Source organism: Dipodomys merriami, unplaced genomic scaffold (genome assembly GCF_024711535.1).
Source record: "Dipodomys merriami isolate MVZ:Mamm:240054 unplaced genomic scaffold, mDipMer1.0.p SCAF_1, whole genome shotgun sequence".
NCBI lineage: Eukaryota > Metazoa > Chordata > Mammalia > Rodentia > Heteromyidae > Dipodomys > Dipodomys merriami.
In genome coordinates, this window is record NW_027202270.1 from 118,495,321 (window position 1) to 118,514,916 (window position 19,596).

Consider the following 19,596-nt stretch of genomic DNA (forward strand, 5'->3'; position numbering starts at 1 on the left):
TCCATAAATACATGTTTTTTTTTTGTTCTGCTATGGCTTTCTTAGTTTTTGTAGCCTGTTACCAAGTGAGAAACATTATATTGGACATACTGAAATCTGTGACTTATTGAATAATTCAAGGAATAAGCATTCTAATAAAGAGGAAGAAAACAAACTGCTTTCCAAACATTTCCTGTATCTGTGTCTAAGTAGCCCTGTGGAAAAATTCCTTAGTCATATATTTCAATGATGGTTGTCCAACTCTAAACCTATGAGAACTCATTGTTACTAAAAGTATCATTTTTTTTTTGTTTTTGTTTCTTACATTCAAATTCTACTTTATCACTAGCACTTCCCTGTTGGGAAACCAATTTGATAGACCTTTCCCTAATATCATGAAACCCAAGAATTTATCAAACTCATCCCTGACCTTTCCATTTCTGGATGCTAATGAAGCTGCAAAGAAATGGTTCTGCTTGCTTTTAAGATATCTCTTTGTCTTCCGATTTTGCAGTGTAGAGACAATGTTGCATTTTCCAGATATCTCGCTTAACCTCCCTCCAGGTGATTTTAAGGTTTCATCAGATTGCTGCATTGAAAACAAGGCTGGGTATGAGAATGACCCCCAGTGCCATAGGCACACAGGTTGGGAGCAGCCTTCTGAATCTCCTTCCACTTGGGAAGATGTTGAGTTGGCAGTTCCTGTTGGCTGCCTGCCATTCTATTCCTAGTTTTCTCTGCACTCCGGGCTTGCGTTTACACTGAGACAAGGTGCCAACTTTCTCTTTTTCTTTTCAAACTCTTATTTCTTCTGACTTCAATGATTTTTATGGATGAACAAACCAGGTCAACTAAGATAAGCCACTGTCACTCTCCACTAAATCTTCCCACTTTTTAAGAATTGCCCTGAACTTGAACTTCCACAGAGAATTTCTGATTAGGACAGGGACACAGGACCATATTTCTAACAATTTCTTTGCCTCAAGGAAAGAAGTCAGGGTTATCAGTTTTAGATTTGTATCCTCCCTTTTTAGCTGTGGGAAGTCCATAATTGGTTAAAAGTGAAAATAACAATGTCTGACTTTTCACTTCCTCAAATCTGGTGAGACCTAAAGTTGTGCATGAACATACTCATAAACTATTAAGCACAATACAATGGATAGAATCTTATTTTTTATTTTATCAAATCTAATGTGATACCATGAGCATTATTCTTTAATGATCCAATAATGTTACATTTTTTCCCAATTATATTTTATATATTATAATTATATATTATAATTATATATTATAATTATATTTCAACCTTAAAAAATAATTGTGTATACAGATCCTGCTTCAAAGGGAAAAAATGAATAATATCTCAACATATATAAAAATCCTATCTCAATTATACGCAGAAAAATGTTGAATTTGTATTATAATATCCTTTTTTATATTTCTTACACTTTTTTTATTACTACAAGGAAAGCCACCTCCCCCCCCCAAAAAAAAAGATAAAGGCCCTCAAAATTACTCTAAAATACCAAACTTTACAGTGTCTGTCAGAGTAAATGACATATTTTTTCTGTCATTGAATATAAAACAACTTATTAGTAAAAATAAGTTAGATCACTAGAAAAACAATAAGAAATAATGGCTTGAGTGGTTAACTGATTCAATTCATGTAGCTAGTCCCCATTCATGGTATTATTTACTATTTTTGCCTTCATTATTATATGATTGGTAATATACTAAAGTATGCATATATAATGGAAAATTTAATAAATTATATCTAATGATTTTATCTCAATAAAGATACTCAGAAGGTGTAAGTCTTTATTCCTTTACCATTCCATCCATCCATTCATCCAGCCATCCAAATATGTATTCATTTTTCATTCATATCTTCATATATTAATTCATTATTTACTGAGGGGACTAGGAATGTGAGTTAGTGGTAGAATGCTGTTTAGCATGCATGAAACCTGGGTTTGATTCCTCAGTACCACATAAACAGAAAAAGAAATGGGAAGTGGTGCTGCTGATCAAGTTGTAGAATGCTAGCCTTGAACAAACAGAAGCTTAGGGACAGTGCCCACACCTTGAGTTCATGCCCCAGGATTGGCAAAATACAATTTACTGAGCAACTCTGATAAGCAAGGGATGGTTAAAAATTTAGTAGTGAACAAAACAAATTCCACATCATTTTTCAGACTGCTTTCTACTGAACTATTGGTGCATAGTAAAGAAGAGGATAATGTTGGATGTGTGTACTGACTCTTATATTACACATGATGATCAGGTAAGTCTTTAACTAGCATGATATTATGTAAACAACAGGAGAAAATAAAGGAGTAAGCTGATAGCTATGAAATTTACAGGGCTAGAAATGGTTAATTGAAACTGGGGATATATTTTGAAGACAACAGAAAAATTTCCATGTTTCTTTTTGTTTTCAATCTTTATTCTATAAGATTTAAACTTTTGGACCTCCAAATCCCTAGCCTACACGTACCATGTCAGCATATATGATATAATTAATCATGTCCTACATATGCTTGAAATCAGAAGTTCAGTTGAATAACTTGATCCAACTGAAAGTGCTGTATCTGTTGGTCACAGAGGAATCACAGTGTAAATTTTAGTTTGTGCCTCCTCTGATTCAGTATTATGGGCTTAATAATTTTATCTGTCTTAAAAAATAATACTTTATTTTATTGAAAAGGTGATGTACAGAGGGGTTACAGTTAGATAATGAGTACATTTCTTGTGGAACATTATTACCCCATCCTTGGTTTTCTCCCACTTTCCCTCCCCAAACACCTGCTTCCCCTCCCCCAAAGTTGTATAGTTCATTTCCAACATAATATCTTGTGCATACTCCTGTATCTCAGTCTTCAAATACAAAAAAGAAAAATCATGGATATTTGGAAGACCTAAAAAGGGTGTTTGAAATCACAGCTTATAATGAAGTTATTTGTCTTAACTATGCTTTATATGATCTTTGTGGAATATTATGGTATAAAGTATAATGTTTTAGTTAATTATAAATACTCCATTTCTTATGGTATACAATATAAAGCCTTAATTTTGAATTCTCCATATACATGTTTTCTCTCCTCAGTTAACAGAGATTTAATGCCTATGAACCCATTTTGTCCTCAGGATTTATTTGCTACTTCAAAGAAACTTTATGAAGGGTCACATTACAGAGAGGAGTTTACAGGAGTGGTTATCATTTAATGTTATCATTTAATCTATCACTACAATTTATCATTCTCCAAGAGGAAAAATGATGAGTCATTGATTTGAACATAGACCAATACATAAGCCCTGCACCACCAATTTAGGAGTAATACAATAATCTTCCGCACATAACTTCAGACATTATATGTTAGTGTTTGTTTTGGGTATGGATGCCTCACACATTAAAACACATTCTTTTATGCAAATCATAGTATGTGGAAAAAATAACACATTTGAAATGTATTTGGAAGCATCTACATGCATGGATCTTACATAACTCATTCTAAAATAGTTTTATTTAAAATTAGCATGTACATTATGCTAAATACACATTGGAATGTCATAAAAGACTAGATGCAATTTTCTTTCTTACCAAAACTTGGAATGTGACTCCAACCTATGACTGTACATATTGATTTATCAGCTTCTCACAATATATTTGCCAATGAGTCATAGAAACCATTTTTATATACATAGAGAAATCTTTGTATAGATAGTTATTTTAAAATATATTTCTCACTGCTTTTCCCCCCTCTGGAGAGCTCAGACTAACATGAACTAACACATTTTAACAGATTAACACATTGACTAATATATAGACTAACGTATTCTAGGACTATCAAATGTACTAGGTTCTGACCCTGATATATTTACCAAAACTTTGATCAGCTCTTCACTAGTTTCTCCCAATAACAATAAACATGTTTTGTACTAATAAAGATCAGTGTTGGAAGTGTAGGAATGACTCATCTTAAATGCCAGCAGATGGCAAATAAGTACTAAATGTACTTTTTATTATTCTTCTTTTCAAAATTAACAGTTTTCATCTCTCTCAAGCACTTTTTCAATGATGTGAACTTAGAACTATAGAGAGTATTTATATGTGAGGATTCAGCATGCACAATTATCTCTAAACATTGCTTGTATTAAGATTTGTTCAGCAGTAGTTTAGGTCCAACAATTTGAATGGAATTGAACTTCTGTAAACTTTTTTTGTCACTTCTTACATAAATAATTTGCCATCTGCTTTTTCTGAAAACTAGATTGACTTTTATCAAGTTCTCTGAGTAATTCAATTTCACAAAATTCAGATTCGTTCTTCAGTTTTAAATTAAACCCCATTAGATTATTCTTGTCCATATATCAGAAAGGTCATTTATGCTAATACTCAGGCTAATTATATTCACAGCATCTTGGATTCAAAAACCAAACTGCATCTTAACTTCTAATGTTACATCATTAATTAAGTGTTTGAGATGAGAACTATTAAAAAATGTTGAAAGAATAATAATAAAGAGGAAAGAAAAATGGCAAACTACCTCAACTTTGCTACCAGACCGACTATCAAGCATCAGCTTATTTATATTTTCTTTGGTAAGTCAAAGTAATATTCAGATTCTTGTCCTCATGTAATATTATAACAAATACAAAATATATTTCAATATTATGATGTTTGCATGTATATGGATGAAAGGTATAAATCTTCATGATTTAAAATATAGTCTATTTAAAAATGAACAATAAACTATGTATGTACATGTTTTTTCATATCCTGAATGATTGCAATAAGATAAAGTGCTTAAAGTGCTTATCAATAAGATAAAGTGCTTAAGAACTAAAAACAAACTAATAAACAATGCCACAAATATAATTATTTTTAGATAGCTTCAAAATGAAAAGGGCAAAACATTGTCTAAATTTAAAAAAAGTCCTAAGAGTATTTCTAAGCTAAAATTGCCATGTCCTTAAAAACAAAGATGAAATACCTTTAGGATAATGGAAAGTGTGTAGATATGATACCTACATGCAACATTTGATTCTGGTTTGATTCTTGGATTAAGATATTTTTCTTTCTTTCAAGATAAAGCACATCTTGGCATAAATTACATTTCAGGGAAAAACAGAAAGGGAAAGGAGAGGCAAAAGAAGGAGGGCAGGAAAGAGTGGAGGGAGAGAGAAGGGGAGGTAGGGAAGAAAATGGAGAAACAGACAAAGACAGAGTGAAGCTTCAGGTAAGAGCTCAAAAGTGATAAAGTTATAACATTTAGAAAAGCTGAGCCAAATTTATATGGGAAATTTTTGCATCAATTTTGGGGTGTTTGTGAGACTACTTTTCAAAATAAAAAATGTAAAAAGAATACATATGGAGATTTTCACGAGAAGTGTTCATTACAAAAACGTTTTTTCCTTCTATGTTTGCAATAATAACAGCAACAACAATAACCATAATTACCATCACCATCAACTACAAAAGAAAGATTTGCTTTGGTAAATAGTTTCAGAGGTTTCAATTGACTACTCTTGTCTCTGTTACTTTTGGACCTGCACTGAGGTGCTATATGCTATATCCTGGTGAATGAGGTTGGTCACTTCAAATAGAGTAGTTGTACACATGGGAGGGAAGGGATGGTAGAGGAAAAACAAAAGAGGAGGCAACAATGCTTGATAAGAAATGTACTCATTACATTGCTCATGTAACTGTAACCCCTCGTACAGTATTTTCACAATAAAAAACTTAAAAAAAAAAAAGAAGAAAAGAAGGACCTAGGATCTCAATAGGCCTACAAGAACAAGAACCTTTCTTGGCTTAACTTTCAGTTATCTCTCTAATTCTTGAGTTCTACCAACTTCTAACCATGCCATTCACTGAGGACCAAGACTAACACGTAGCCTTATTGGGAAATTACAGGTACAGATGAGAGTAGTAATAAATCCCATTGGACTTGGAGACTAAAAGGAACTTTTGAAATTAGGTGCCCAATCTCCAACTCCCCTCTTATGTTCTGTTCTGTTCTGAGTTAAACCTGAAAACTGACTTGAAGAATGTTGTGACTGTAGAGAACATGGTGACTCTTGGAGATTAACAAAATGAATTTCAACTTATATAAGATGGAATTTGAATCTTTGTGGCCCAGGAAATGGACAGTATGAATTGAATCTAAGAAAGTTCTTTGAAGACACATAAATTTATATCTTATTCCTCAATATTCAGGGATGGAATATTTGGATCATGGTTTGATCATGAGGACTCTAATTTAACTAATGGATCAACTCACTGGTGAATTCATTATCTGATGTCATTATTGGTAGGTGGTAGAAATTAGGAGATGGAACCTAGATGGAGGAAGTAACTCACTGGGAAAGTGGTCTGGAATTGCATAACTTGCCTGCCCTCCCTCCTTCTAAGTTTCTGCTTCTAGGTCCGCTACGTCACTGTATCCTTTCTACCATGATGCTCTGCTTCGTGGTGGTAATCAAGTTGTGAGGAGCCTGGTGAACACAGACTGAAAATTCTGAAACCCAAAGCCTAAATAAATCTGTCTTCCATCAAGTTGCTTCTATCATGTGATTTGTGAGTGATGAAAAACTGATAAGGACAGATCTATCTATCTGTCTGTCTGTCTGTCTGTCTGTCTGACAGTCATAGGGCTTGAACTCAGGGCCTGGGCACTGTCCCTGAGCTGCTTTACTCAAAGCTAGCACTCTACCACTTATGCCACAGCAACACTTCCAACTTTTTCTGTTTATGTGGTACTGAGGGTTCAAACCTGGGGCTTCAGGCATGCTAGGCAAGCACTCTACCACTGAGCCACATTCTCAATGAAGGACCATTTTTCTATTTAAAAACCAAAGTTGTACATTTATTCTTACAAAAATAATCCTCTCACTAGAATGTGACTTCTTCCTTCTTTAAGACACTCATCAAAGGTTTTATGGACTACTGTCTGCACCAGACACCATTGTGGGCATATAAGGATTTGTCTTCTCCTTCAGCTTCTTCAAAAGTTCAACTTAGAGAAGATAGTCCTGTGATACAGTCCTGTGATAGTCCTGTGGAAATGTAGAGAAAAACTGAGAAGTTTCTGAAGCAATAACTCACATTCTGCAAAATCAGTTAATTAATCCATTATTTGATTAGCATCCTAATGACTGACTACATTTAAAATAAAATTGAGCAAGATAAATCCCTCTGGGTAGAAAGTAATCACAATAATCTATAGCTATAGATTACAAACTGAGCCCAAGTGGTATCATGCTGTTGGATTTTTTGTTTGTTTGATTGATTTTTTATTTTTTTTTTGGGGGGGGGTCCGGTCTTGGGCCTGAACTCTGGGCCTGGGTGCTGTTCCTCAGCTCTTCAGCTCAAGGCTAGCACTCTACCACTTAAGCTACAGCACCACTTCTGGCTTTTTTCTTTTTGCGTATGTGGTGCTGAGGAATCAAACCCAGGGCCTCATGCATGCAAGGCAAGCGCTCTACCACTAAGCCACCTTCCCAGCCCTGATTTTTGATATTCTTGTTTTGCCTATTTACGTACAACTTGATCTTTGTTTGAATTCTCACCATTACTTATATGGTCTATGGGGCAGTTCCCTTCATATATGTATTATGCCAGATCATATTTACATATTTCACTCTGAATATAAATATTTTGATATGGTAAAGACAATATTTTATTGTTTATATATAGAAACTTTTAAAGGATGAGAGATAAAGGTTTTAAAATTATTTATGAAGTATCTTTTAGATAGTTGGTCAAATTTTCTTCCACTTTGTATAGGTGTAATTTTTTAAGTGTAGCAATTACTCTGTCCTGATAGTCATTGGTGAAAGCTGACAGGTGTTACTAAAAAGAATAAGGGTTACAAGAGATGATGTCTGAAAGAAGTAGAAATTTCTCTATTGATTCCTATGAAGATATTAGTTGCTCTATAGGATTTTATGGGAGGAGAGTAGATAAAATAAAATGAAAATCCTTAAATTACTTTAGAATAGATAAAGACACAAGAGTTTTAGGATTCTAGATTAATGGAACAAGCAGGAAATGAAGATGGAAACAGAGAGAATTACAGATAATTAAGGCCACTATTGCTTCCAGATAAAATTATATCTATACACTTTAGTGAATAATAGAAGACCAGAATATATGTGTTGGTCTGTTTAATTGATGCTCTAATATTTCATTTATTTTGTTAATTTCTCTACATATTTCAATTTATTTATTATAATAACTGAATCATTACCTTAGGTCAGTTAAAATTCTTGGCAATGTTTATTATCTTCTTGAATAGTAAAGTGTTGCAGATACTCAGTTTAACTTTGTGAGCAGTTAACTTTGATTCTTTTTTTTTTCAAGGGACTCCATACTCAGGGAGAAATTTATCCATAAAAAAATCCTACATTTTAACTAAGTATTTACCTATATGTGTCATCAACAAGTGGTATATATATACAGCTATCTGTTTTTTGAAGAAAAACACCTAATTAAACATACCACAGATTTGTGCATTTCCAGCAAACTCCAAAAAACAACAATTCATTTAATCTATAGAAATCTTCAATCTACATGAATCTTTTATATGAAGATGTTTTCATGTTAAGTACTTATTTTTATATTTGGGAACTTTGAGAAGACTTTTAACTAGTTTATCCTAGAATATTTAAGAGATCCCAGACTGTAAATATTGACACATTCACTTGGTTGGTCAGAAAGTGGCAGTTAAGATTATTCGGGACTGCTAAATTTTTTATCAAGTCCATAAAATTCAGTTTTAAGTAGAGCTTCATGTATATGCTATTTGTTAATAAACTAACGGTTGGGTAACTAGACCTTAATAGACCATATAGAAGATATTTGCTTTAGGTTGCTTCTAGAAGGTACTCTGAATGCCCGTGCCTTAATGGATTTATCTCTAACCTGTGGCACTCTGGGGAATTGTGGAAACTTTTAAAGAGGCAAAACGTAGAGAGAGGCACTGATATAATTAGAGATGTGCTCTTGAAGGAAATGCCAGTACCTTGTTAGACTCCTCTTTTACATATTTTGGCAGTGAGTGATTTTGCCTTGAAACTCTTGACATTTTGCCACCAGCCCAAGCAACCTCAGCTATGAATGGGGCGGGGGGTGGGGGTGGGACAGGAACATCAACAGAAAAAAAGAAAATAAACGTTTCCTTTGCATGAGTAAAGATTCATCGATTATGATAAGTATTTTTACAGTTGTAGAAAGCTAATGAGCAGACACCTTCTGTTTTTATTTTCATTCCATACACATAATAAGTTTAACTAAACCTTCTGACAGTATTAGAATATATTTTATGGTACATTCTATATGTAAAATAGTGTTTATTAATTGAACACATGGGAGGAGTACATTATGATGGACTTTAAAATATGAACTCAGTCCATCAAAATGAACTATTTCAATAAAAACCATTAGCTGCATACTTTCTTATGCACTACTATGTAAACTATATAAACAACCCTTCCCACATAATAATATGTATATTATTTGAGACCAACTAACATTTGTATTCATGGAAAATATACCTCCTCCCATACAAACATATAAGATCCAGGGCTCTCAGTAAGATTTAGAAATTATATTAAACAAACTAAAATATAAAAGGGACTTTAATCTTAGTATTTTCAACAATAGTAAAAATGATTATGGAAAGATGAAATAGCACCAAGGAGATAAAAGTATTTGTTCAATGTTAGCTGTAGCCAAACGTGTCACTGAAGATAACAGAAAGGAGACAAAGCTTTACACTCTGGTAATGCTTACACTCTTCCTTCTGAGAGACATAAAACGTAATTGCTGTGGTACTGTTTTCTCTCTTGCAGCCATGGAAAAATAAACATTCTATACCACTCTTTGGTTGGCATGATTTCTGTGTGAGGGAGTCTTGGAATAGATGTAGCATGGATAGGGAGAATACACATTGTTTAAAACCAAACTTCAGAATCTTCTGAATGCAGTGTATTCATGTTTAAAATAACAGTCAGATCTTCTGAATCAACAGAGGAAAGGAAAACACACTCACTTGTCTCCACTACTACAATATAAAAAGACAAATCACTGACATTATCCCAGAGTCCTACCACGGGGCTCTTACTTAGATGATTTAACTTATTCATTCGTTGAAAGAACATACCATTGCATGGAAAGCATTATTTTCAAGCATCCCCAAACCAGAAATTAAAATTCAAACTGCAAAAGATTTCTAAGTATTCTCATCCTCTTCAAATGAAGATTTTTAGATATGCTTTCACTACTGGCATTGGTTACTCCACCCAGTACCATTTAACACAGACATATGGTTGCACACCCTCTGTACCTTTGAATAAAAAAACTACCATACAGTTAAGCAGACACAAATTACTAATTACCCTTATGGCCTTGGTTTTAGAAGACCATTTTCTCATTTTTTGGGAAACATTACAGTAATTTTTCACTATTTCCATGAATATATTGATTTTTTAAAATTTTTAAAACCTGTATAACTAGTTAGGATTATAAGCACATGGCTTCTTTAAATATACTTATTTACTTAAGTAACACACATGCTATGCATGCTACAAAACCAAATATCTAGTTTATGCTTATATGATCAACTTAATCAGAAATAATACTTCTTGGGATTTTCCTCTTTTAATTTTTCTTCCCTTTTTCTTTCTTTTCTTTCTTCCTTCCCTGCGCATTTCTAGAATTATTCAAACTCTAAAATACTCAAACAAAATAATTTACTGAATTCAAATGAAATAATCTTGGTTCTAACTTTTCCTAAGTTAATCCAGTTCTCGGCACTTATGCTAAAACAAGTAAGATGTGCTCAGTATAAAATACTTAAATAATGCAGGAGTGGCATTCATTGTTTAAATGATGATACCTTCTTACTTTTGATGATTTTCAAATTAAGTAATATTTTTAAAGGAGATTGAGATAGCCCTTGTTTTAGAGAATGACAATTGTGTAATATAGGAAATAGATTTGTTGGCACACATCATATGTTATCTACAACAGCACATTGAAAATCTTCAAACTTAAATGTCAGAATTCATATTTTTCATACAAAAAATAAATATGAACTTCTGAAAAGTTAGTAACCTGTCCTCTTCCTGGCAGCTCTGCCTGCCTGATTTCTATCAGTTCTCTGTGTTTGGCCAAGCAGGTGTGGAGAACTTGGGCAAAACATGTGGAGATTGGAAAGAAGGAATGAAAAGGAGTAAACAGGAATTGATTCAAGATTATTCAGTTTTGAGTAAAAAGAGAAGCATAGGTCTGTTGGAAGAGAACCTTCAAGACAGAATGGTAGAATCTTGAAATAAGATATAACTTTCAAAATAAGAAGAATAAGGGGGCGGGGAACATCTTGTTCTCTTGAGGTTCATAAAGCCCTAAGGAATGGAATGGCATCCTCACAGAAAAGGAAGCATTGGTTTCTTTGTTCCCAGAAACTGTCGGGAAATTTGAATGGGACCTCAAAGGGAGACTGGGAAGTCAGGCAGCTAATGACTGTTCCCAGGGAAATCTTGTACTTTCGGCAGAACTATTCGTTTACTAAGGAATATTGAAATGATATTACAGAAATCCAATAACCAGAATAAAAAGGTGAGGGGAAAGACAATCACAACTCAGGAATAGGATAATACCCTTAGTCAAAAAATATAAATAGGTCAGCTGCGAGAGGAAAAAGATGATGATAGCAACTACAAAAAAAGACGATCCAATTAATGTAACTTAACATAATTCATTTTAGCTTATGGGGGAAAATCTTTTGTGTGGGGGGAGGGGAATTCAAGACTTTAAAAATAAATTTATATAGAGAAGTAAAATGGACATGGTCATCTGAGGGAATATAATAATATTTTGGAATATAAAATATAGAAAAGGGATTAAAAATGAAGAAGACATATCATAAAAGCACTGAAACTAAGACAAACTCAGGGAGATAATAGTTAAATTGAAAAGAAACATAAATAGGAAAGGAAAACACAGGTGGATAGGAAGTTTTCATCTCAGGTTATAACTGAACCAGCATAAAAGCATTCTGAACTAAATATATAATGTGTACATTAAAAGCATACCTTTAAGTGTTAGCAAGATTAATGAAAATACAGAGCTCTCTGGATATTTGTATTAAATTTGTAGGAGTCAATAATTTGAACAAGACTATAACAACTTAAGCAGTAAAAGGTAATACACACCTACAATTCCAGATACTAAGGGACTGAAGCATGAAGATCTCCTGAATTCTGGAGTTCAAGATCAAATTCATATGACAACTTAAAATATTGTGGAGGAAATATAAGGAGGGGAAGTACATAGTCTTAGTTGGGACTTAGTTTGAGGTTATTTTAAAATACATTGATTTAAAATAGTTATTTCAAAATATCTTGTACACATAACCAGCTAGTAATTCAAATTCATAATCAATAATTGAACAAAGGGTATTAATGAGTCTCACTTCCAGTGTGGCATTTTTCCAGTTAATTAGAGTCCCTGGAACTCATCTGCCCTGCTTTTAATTTTAATCTTCTACATTTTAGCCTCCTGGGGGGCTAGCATTTTAGGCATGGGTGCTTGGCATCTGGCATGAGTATTCTCTTATTTGAAAGGTTTTACTAGCCCTTGCACAGAAAAAGACATTCACACTGGATAAATGAAACGATGACAGAGGTAAGTGAAATACTACTTAAGACTGACTGACATACTTCAAATGAAGGTCATTCTTACTGGAGGTTCTGGAGTTGACTGGAGACTAGAGAAGAAGCAGAAATGGTAAACGTGGGAGACAAAGATCCACTCATAGAAATTGAATGCAGAATTTTTCCGGTTCTAAAAGACCTAAGTAAAGGATTAAGGGATATTCTTTAGTGTTACTAGCTCTTACTCTCTCTTCCTTTACTCAAGGGCTTAGTGCTTTTATGTTATAAAAATTTAATATTCTAGAGAGCTATGTTAGTTTCCTACGGGTACCTTAACAAATTACCACAAAAGAGATGGCTTAAGACAACAAAAATTTATTGTCTCACACTTCCAGAGGCTACAAATCCTAAATCAAGCTGTCAGCAGGTCTCGGCTCTCACTGAAAGCTTTAGGGAAGCATCTATTCCATTACTCTGTCTTAGCTTCAGGCATGGCTAGTCATACTTGGCATTGTTTAGAGTGTAGGCACATCATTGTCATCTCTGTCTCCTATTCTTCCAGGTACTTTCCCAGGAATTCTTCATCTCTGGCTATCCTCTGCACTTCTTAAAAGAAATCTTACTGGATTTCAAGCCTACTCTATTACAGTAGGACCTCATCCTAATGTAGCTAATTAGTTACTCAATTAAGCTTTTTCCAATAAAGATGCATTCTGAAGTATTAGGGAAGACGTGAAATTAGAGAGCATCAGGGGGCACATTATCCAACCCAATAAGGGAACTAACTCCGTTCATTAAATAACAGGTATTTGATCTTAAGCACTAACCTGTAACAAGATAATGAAATACTTTTTTAAAAAAATCACTAGTGGGGTTGGGAAGGTACAAGTGGCAGAGTGCTTGGCTTGTATGCATGAGGCCCTAGGTTCGATTCCTCAGCACCACATAAGCAGAAAAAGCCAGAAGTGGTGCTGTGGCTCAAGTGGTACAGCGCTAGCCTGGAGCTGAAGAGCTGAGGGACAGCACTCACGCCCAGAGTTCAGTCCCCACGACTGACAAAATAAATAAACAAACAAATAAATAAAAATCACTAGTGATATGATTTGGAATGTCAAAAGCACAGAGTTATCAAAGTAGAGAGAAAAATGACAGGAAGGCAATCTTAGGTCTTTAAAATCATACCACAGATGCTCAAACATTTTTTTTCCCCATCACTGTTCATTGTTCTGCATAGCCACATGTCCTCAGGCCACATTTTCAATGAGACAGCCGAGAGAGGAACCCCATCAAAGAATTCGCAATGGTCCACAGAATAATTGCTTGACCCCCAAATGGTAGCAAGTCTCTGAGCGTACTTGCAAATTACAAAGTCGAGTTTCAGAAATCGATAGTGGATTCACAGTAACTTCTATCAGATCACATGAGGCCAGGCCATCCTGAAGGTGCCTTAAAATGCTGCTTGGCAGCAGAGAGAGAATATAGCTTTGACCCTAAGATCTTTCACCACAGTGTCAGTTGAGAAACAAAGCCTTTGGTTTCTAAGTCATGATCACAAAGGCTTTGCTGTTCAAAGATGGACATAAAGATCATTAAGCCTATGGAGAATGAATTGATGGACTAAGGTTTACTTTAGCTTTTCAAAAACAGAATCCAAAATATAGCAATAAAAAATCTTGGCTTCCAATATTAGCTGTCAGGTGGTAGTAAGCACTCTTCCAAGACCAGGATAGTATAAAAAATAAAGGAAAAAAAACCCTTACATAATGCTTACTATTTATTTAAAAAATGTTCTTACAGTTTAAAACTAAATTAAGAAAAATGTAAAAGTAAGACTTGAAGACTTGAGAACGAAGGAAATGTAGGAGGATCGGGGAAGGAGTTGGAGACAGAATGAGTTGGTTTTGGCAAGGGGATCCTTTCAGAACTCTAATGACAGTCACCATTAACAAATGCTTTGACCTCCTTGTTGAAATAAGAGCTTGTTTAGCTGGTGCATTTGAAGTTGGAACTGAAAAAAGCTGCTGTTGGCTGGATGTTTAACACCACTCTCTTTGGGAGTTCTGCATCTGTCAGGTGAATCAGAACAAGGGACCCTTATATGAAGCAGGAGAAAAATTATAGCTAATGAACTGCTAACATCACGTGTCCACAGAGATCTCCAAGGCATGCTCAAGTCAACCATAAGGTAAAAGGCTAATACGAGTTTTTGATGATCTAGGGAAACTGTTGTCAGAGAAAAAACAGAATGAAAGTTTTATGAACAAAAACAATGATGGAGGACATTTTTCTCATGACAATGGTGTTAAATTTCTTACACATGCATGCACATGTGTGCATACACACACACACACACACACACACACACACACACACACACACACACACACACACACACTCACAAACAGCAATACTGGGGCCTGATTAGGTCATTAAACTTGTTAGGCAAACTCTCTTCTCAGTGAGCCACAATTCTGGACTTGACTTTGCTGGGATTTCTTTCTTTCTTTCTTTCTTTCTTTCTTTCTTTCTTTCTTTCTTTCTTTCTTTCTTTCTTTCTTTCTTTCTTTCTTTCTTTCTTTCTTTCCTTCCTTCCCTCCTTCCCTCCCTCCCTCCCTCCCTCCCTCTCTCTCTCTTTCCTTCCCTCTCCCTTCCTTCCTTCCTTCCTTCCTTCATTCCTTCCTTCCTTCCCTCCCTCTCTCCCTCTCTCTTTCTCTCTTTCTTTCTCTCTTTCTTCTTCCTTCCTTCTTTTCTTCCTTCTTTCTTTCTTTCTTTCTTTCTTTCTTTCTTTCTTTCTTTCTTTCTTTCTTTCTTTCTTTCTTTCTTTCTTTCTTTCTTTCTTTCTTCCTTTCTTTCTTTCTTCCTTTCTTTCTTTCTTTCTTTCCTTCTTGAGAGAAGGTCTTACTTCCAGCCCAGACATGTAACATGTATTCAGTGCAACTCGACTACGTCAGGCTTCCTGACTAGCCAGGATGCTATGCATGCACCAGTGGATCCAACACTCCATTGAGATGGGATCTCTTGAACTTTTCTATCGTCTTTAACCATGATCCTTCCTAACTCTACTTTCTAGACTGTTAGGATGACCAGGGTGAGTTAGTGGTGCCCAGCCTCTTATCTACAATCATAATTTAATCCGCATATCTACCCTAGAAGGAATACTTTGGTCCAACTTTACAGATAAGAAAAGGGACTTGGTAAATAAAATAATTTGTCCATAGTCTAATCATGTGTCAATTGGAGGCATGACTTATGCTTATCAGAGCAAATCCAAGGCCCTGAACTCAAATTCCAGTCCTGTCCCCCCCCCTCCCGCAATAAGAAGGAAAAAAATAATGGAAATAGCTAGGTCCTATAATACAAGGTAAGAAAAGTTAAACATTTCAAGCCATCCCAATGTAGATCAACCATCCTTTCTTCAATGCTACTAGGTTACAAAAATGTGATATTTAGCTCATCAAAAGCCTTCATTGGATTATCAAATACTATTTAGGTTGGGCCTCAGATACGAGTTCATTTTAGCACTCTTTTGTTTCTTGCCAGATGTCTTCTCCAATTTATATGAACAAATATTATTCCATCACATCTAACTTTATTCTTTAATATTGCTGTTAAATATATAACCATTGATATTACATGTTTTATTTCATGCAAAATTAGTGGTAAAAAATGTCCTATTTTCTTTTTCATAAAGTAAAGGAAATTTCAATTGCATGGTAAAGTTATAGAAACTTTAACGTGACCATCTGCATGGACAGTAGCCATATTTAACAACTAATGTATTTACTCCTTACATCAACACTGCTGTATCCTGCAGATCTCACTACACTTTTGCCTACGTATATGATTCCTTAAAGCTTTAATTTGACAACAACAACAACAAAAGCTAATACATAATTGGCCACAATTGTGACCTCTGAAGAGGGAGACAATCCATCTAGGCACAGTTAAGATAATAAGAATTTTATTTACAATAGAAAGGGGGCCTGATTGCTTTGTCCTGGGCTAGATACCCAGAACCAAGAGCAGCCTCGATCACCAAACCTCCAAGCCTCCAGTGGGCAGCCCTGCCCTCTAATAGTTTGCAAACCACTACCCCCAGACCTCCAAAGCTCCAAGGCTCCAGAGATCAAGACTTTTCCTGTCTTTCCTTCTATCACTTCCTTTACAGGCCTTTTTCATTTCACAGGTCTGTCCTTCCTTCCAGGTCTTCCTGGTAGCTTTTGTCTTCTTTCCCCTCTTGCTCTCTCTCTATTTAGTTTCTTTCCAGTATCCACCTTCAGGTCTTCCTGGTAGTCTGTTACCTTCGTTCCCCTGCTCTCTCAACTTGCAACCTTGCTCCACCCACAGCTTCTCTCTCTCTCTCTCTCTCTCTCTCTATATATATATATATAGGCTGCGCTCCTCCCCCACTCCAATGGGTCTCCTGCCTAACAGTTTGCAACTACCATTCAGGTTCCTTCCCCAAGCTGCTCACTGTCCAATCACTTCTTGTGGCCCTTGACTCCTCACCCTCCAGTAGCACGCCCCGCCCCCTTTGGTGGCATGCACACCCCTTGGGGCAGTGATGCATCAGCCTCTCCAGTCCCATGGGACCACGCTGATTATTGGGCCCTGCTGATTATGGGGGCCCATGGGTTATTACACCACCATTTCATTGTGCAGTTGTTCTGTTTGGGGAAAATCTAGAGATCTCTCTAAACTGCCCATCAAAACAGAAAACATTACCTTTACATCAGAAAGTTTCCATCATCCCTGGAAGGCAGTCATTAGTCACTGTGAAAGAGAATGACTAAGACTAGCTTATCTTAAGCTGTTCCTGATAGAACATTGTAGACTACTCTATAATGAGTTCTCTCACAATATGTTTTCTCAGATGAGGTTTGCCTCTTCTGGGCATCTTGTGGCATGCGGTTGAATTTTCATTACAGTATCATAATTATTTTTAACAATGGCAATGCATAATTTCTTTTTTATTGTAAAGGTGATGGCAGAGGAGTTACAGTTACAGAAGTAGTAAGTACATTTCTTTTAAAACAGTGTCACCCCTCCTTTATGTTCTCCTAGCTTTTCTGCACCAAGTTGTATAACTCATTTCCAACATTGTGTCTAGTATCACTGCTCCATTAGTTCACCCTTTGTCCCACCATTTCTATGCTTCACCTTGCCTTCAGATAAGCTCATTTACAAGACAAAGGGCACACTGTCCAAAACACTGACAAAAGGGGAAAAAAGGGAAGAAAACAAAAAGCAAGAACCATAAACATTACAATGCAAAAACCCTCTTGTTTCCATTACTTGTAGTTCATTTTGATAAGCATCATTTTATATGATCATTTGCACACAGCTATTGAGCCCTTGTGATCCTCTCCTAAGAGTGTTCTCCTTTGGTCCCATTGTGTGAATGTTGAGAGTCCCATTTAAATAATCATGTTTAAGTGTAATTCTTTCATCTTTGACAAAATAATTTGTAGAGTTATAAGCACATTTAAAAATTATCTTAAATGAAGTAAGTGAGACCCAAAGAATCATTGGCTGCATGGCTTCCCATAATGCAAAGTTTCTGTGGGTTTATTATCACATCTATAGACTCTGTTATATGATATTTGCACACTTCTTTTAAGATACACAATGAATTTTAAACTCTTTTTTTAAAATCATTTTTATTATGTAGTTGTACAAAGAACTCTCAATTCCACAAATCAGGTTACGAGTATAATGCCTGGTGATCAATGTCACTCATTTTATCATTCTCCCTATACCCCCCCCCAAATTAAGTAGTTCAATGTTTTAATTCTTGGTAATGCTGTTTTTTGATCTAGAAATTTTTCCTGTTGTTCTCTTACCTGCTAAATTTTTCTACTTGAAAAAAACCAAACCTCAAATACAGTTTTCTTCCACAAATTAAGGAGAGTGCAAATAGATGCTTCAGAATTCTCATTAGATCTTGTTTCTGCTTGAGTGCTTTCTCTCTTGAAAATAGGTTATTTATGTTTCTTCTTATTCTCCACCTGTGTAGTACTTTTGGTTTTGTCCTTGACAATGCGATGTTATGTTATCTTATTCTATGCTATTCTATCCAATGCTAAGCTAATGCCTAATGCTATGACATGGCGATGCCATGTGATGGAGATTCCCAGTGCTGTTATGAGTATCTGAATACTTTTGATGTTTGAGTTTGAGAAAGAAAATAACTGGCTCAGACTCACACTCACACTCTTGTGTCTTCAGGAGCAGGCCATATAGCAGATCAGCACTTTTATCTTCAGCTGAACTGCTTACAATTGATCTGGCTAAACAGGTTTACGGATCCTGTCACAGTGTGGTCAGTTTACACACCTATCACTCCTCTCTGCCCATCGCCTTTAGGATTTCCTCCGCTCTTCTCAGGGTCTGTGTCTGCCCCCAGATTATATACGTTGGCTCTTGACACCAGAAAGATGGGAGGTTTTCTGTCAGTCTTTGTCATCCCGGGGCTAAACTTCAGCTTGCCTTATGTTGAAAGCTGTGAAAGCAGAACACACGCTGCTTTCAGAGCTTTCTTTCCAGTTGGAACTCTGTTTTCCAGCCACAAATGCTTTTGTTTAGTTTCTTGGGACCATTTCACAGTGTGTAGCTACCATGGGGAGAGTCAGCCATGATACCAATGACAAAGAGCTTATTTTTGATACTCTCTTCACTTATGTGAAAAGAATTTCTTATGTGGCAGTGCATCCTTTTGGCATATAGGGGATTGAACACAGGGGGAAACCTAGCAAAGACTCTGGCACTTGAGTCATATGCTAGTGATTTTGCTTTGCTTTTTGCTTTGTTTTTCAGATAAAATCAACCTATTCTGGACAGGTCAGCCTTAGACTGCGATCCTCCTCCCTCTGCATCCTGAGTGAATGAGATTACAGGTGTTCCTAAACGACTTAAATGACTATTTTGTTCTTTCAGATGGATATATGCAATTTTCTA